This window comes from Diachasma alloeum, unplaced genomic scaffold (genome assembly GCF_001412515.2).
Source record: "Diachasma alloeum isolate Michigan unplaced genomic scaffold, Dall2.0 Dall_scaffold_01523, whole genome shotgun sequence".
NCBI lineage: Eukaryota > Metazoa > Arthropoda > Insecta > Hymenoptera > Braconidae > Diachasma > Diachasma alloeum.
Window position 1 is genome coordinate 92,440 of NW_021681620.1, and position 3,792 is coordinate 96,231.

A 3,792-nucleotide genomic window follows, 5' to 3' on the forward strand; every position below is an offset into this window, starting at 1 on the left:
TTCCCCCTGGAAGCAGAGATGAGACCACCCGAAGGAAGTCAACATCACCGGCCCATGAACTCGACTGACCAAAACCTGTGCCCCCTGGAAGAATACCCACAAACGCCCCTCAAAAACACGCATCATCAGCAGCCCAGGTGACTAAGCTCCTGTGTGATATCCCCTGGCCCCCTCCAGAGATCTAAGTCAGGTGACGATCAAGTACGAAATCTGACGAATGAAGGAAACGAAGGAAGAAATGCGAAGAAATCGCGACGAAAAAGAAGAGAAGAAAGGAGTCACTCGTAACACAGCCGCCTCGAGTGTTTCCACGTGCCCCGAAAAGTATTCCCCGAGAAGCCCCGTAATTTTGGGTTTGGAGAAGTATTGATAAAAGAGGAAAATTGCATGCATCCTAGTACACCTCTCAGCCATTGGAATTGGAATCCAGTAGTCGTCCAGTTGGAACGGAGGCTCAAACCCTGGAGAAAAACCCCCCCGAATTATTGAAGATTTTGTTGTGCCGCCCGGAAGTCCCCGAGTTGCACCCACGTGGTCGTGAGTACGAGTTACCTTCCCCATTTTCCCATTATTCCCTTGTTCCCCAAGTATTTACCTCCAACGGTGAGCCTACACTGTATTTTGAATATTCCCCTTAGTGTTCAATCGGATCAATTATTACTTCATTGATATCATTTACAATTCCCTAGACACGTCTAGCTTCTTCCCTTTTGTTTTGCTTAGAATCATCCCTCTTTACGTGTACAAAAGTTGCTTGGCCTCCCCAGTAGTGTAGTAATGCGGGTTCTGGCGCAACGTTTTTGGCGTCGACCTGGCTAAAGGGCCCCCGCGAGGGGGCTGGGTGGGTGAAAGGGTTAATTAATTCGCGCTAATTAATTAATTATTGATTGATTTAATTATTGATTAATTAATCAATTAATTAATTTTCAATTCATTAGTATGTTCTGGGGCAACGTTTTTAGCGTCGACCTGGTCGTTGGGGCCCAGTAGGGGGGTCAGATGAAAGTAGGTGGGTGGGTGGTTGATTAATTCACGGGGTCGCTGTTTGATTCGCGGTTTGATTAATTAATTCGCGATTTTTTCCCTCGAAGTGATGAAAGGGTTATTTAATTCGCTGGTTAATCAATTTAATTCGCGGTTTTGCGTTACAAAGGACCTTCTCGGTGACCTAGTCAATCCACCCCGCGAGGGGGTGAGTGAAGGGGTTAATTAATTCGCAGGTCGCGGTTTGATTCGTAGATTAATTCCGCAAATCACGGCTAAATTCGAGGATCGATTAATTAATTAATCAATTAGTACATCCGAACTTCTCAGTACACTGCCGCGAGGGGTGATAGGGTTAACTAATTCGCTGCTTTAGTTTGCTGTAGAAATCATAGAAAGGGCTCCTCTTCTTCTTCAAACGCTGACACCTGGCTCCACTTGACATTTTCCAGACATGTCTGAACTTGAGTTTTCCGGTAATTTCTCGTTTTCCGCCCCCTTCGTGTGAAATTGTTGTTGATAACGATATCAATATATAAATATTTATTTTAAAAAACATTTTCCTGACATGTCTGAACTTGAGTTTTCCCGTACTTTCCTGTTTGCCGCTCCCATTCGTGGGAAATCATTGTTAATAATGATATCAATATATAAATATTTATTAAAAAAAACATTTTCCTGGCATGTCTGAACTTGAGATTTCCCGTACTTTCCTGTTTGCCGCTTCCATTCGTGTGAAATTTTTGTTGATAACGATATCAATATGTAAATATTCATTTTAAAAAGAAGAGTTCAGAAAGGGAGGGAGTATGTATATCTGCAAAGGCAGAGGATCAGTCATTCAAAAACTTAGGTACCTCCACCAATTTGACATAGTCCTCGACAAATTTTACACGTTGTAGTAGGAGGAGTTTCCGAAAAATCTCCATCTGCTGCAAACTGATAAGAATGGAAATGCATTGGAAGATGTCCGAACGCAATCTTTTGTTTACATAGACTTTTTCGGGTTACCTGGGAACGCACGTTGTACTCACAACCCTAAGAACATGATGTTTGACAAACTGGAGCAGAGTTTTCGGAGTTTGATGTCCTATCGCACCGCAAAGATTAAATGTTTTCCTGGACATTTTTCAGCTATTTTTTTTTCCCACGAACAAAAAATGTTGCTATTTTGTTAATACTTTTCCATGAGTCACATGATTCTTTTTCAACCAATCACGTAAGATTTTACAGAGTGTACAAGCGTAGGCACACTCACATATGTATCTATATAAACAAATTTCACCTTGATTTTCCGCTAGTTCTTTAGTGTCTTTATCATGAACACGGATCCTAACGCGTGTAAAAGATTATTGAGGTCATTGGAAGATGCGTATGAAATAGTGAAAACTAATAAGAGACCCAGGGAAATTCAACAATGGCTTAATCACATCAGAGGACATTCGAAAGAAATTAATGCATTATTGAAGAGGAGTGCGAGTCATAGTGAGAGAAGACGTTTAACTCACATGTTAGGACGACTGAAGGCGTTCTACGCAAGATTCAGAAACTTGGAAGTGATAGGAGGAGATTTAAGTGGCAATTTAACCGATAGAGTCCGATGGGAGGACTTACAAAGTGTTTTTGAGAACCGGTGTAATTATTAACGTGAAAAATCCAGATATACCCAAATTTTTAGATGATGCTAGACGAATGCTCTGTGTACGTTTGAAAAATGCATTGAAACAAGAAGGAAGTTTGAAAGTGAATGTAGTGTTAACGTGTTAAGAGGAAATTAATAGAGATGAACATCTGATTGAAGAAGAAAAATATTTCAGTACCAAAAATGAAATAATTCTTGATTCAACTAATATTAAATAGTAGTTCGAGGAGCATATTAGAGAAAAACTTCTTGTGAAAGCGGATGAGTTCCAGGAAAAAGACTTAAGCTGGAGATTAGTGGACGTCATCAATTTAGAAGTGAACATAAATAAATATAATCCATTGTGCGGAGGATCCAGCTTCGTTGAACTACCTAAATGGATTAAAAAGAAACATGTTGTCGTGAACGTTCAAAATAAAGACGATGCCTACTGCTTCTTATGGTCCATTATGGCCGCTCGCTGTAACGTTCGAGATAAGCAACAAACAAACTCATATCCCTCTTTCAGCACTGTCATGAAAAGCTTTGGTAACTTCAATTAAAAGATATTCCGAAGTTTGAGAAAATGAATGAATTGTCGATTAATGTATATGGAATTGATAGTGGCGAAGAATCAGAAANTATGAAAAGATTTGGTAATTTCAAATACCCTATGGCATTAAAAGACATTCCCAAGTTTGAGAAAATGAATGAATTGTCGATTAATGTATATGGAATCGACAGTGACGAAGAATCAGAGAAAAAATGGATTGTGCGCCTTTATCCTAATATAAAAAGGAGAAACGAAACGATATATCGAAGTATCTCTCCATCTCGAAATTATCGAAACGCGTAAGACTGAATCCGACGCGCCATCAGACGTCGTGGCCGTGAATAGAATTACGTTCATTTTCTCTGGCGCTTCGCTCGGGTGAGGTTCCGGTTACGCACGAGGTGATATTTTTGCATTTTTCGACGCTGAAATTTAGTGAAGTGAATCCAAAGCAAACAATGGCATCCACCAAGATCAAATACACATCGAGTAAGGCAATTGATCATTTCAATGCGGGAGCGACTCTTATGTAAGTATTTTTGGTTAATATTTCGTTTTATCATGCATTGAGGTATCCTNGCCTTTATCCTAATATAAAAAGGAGAAACGAAACGATATATCGAAGTATCTCTCC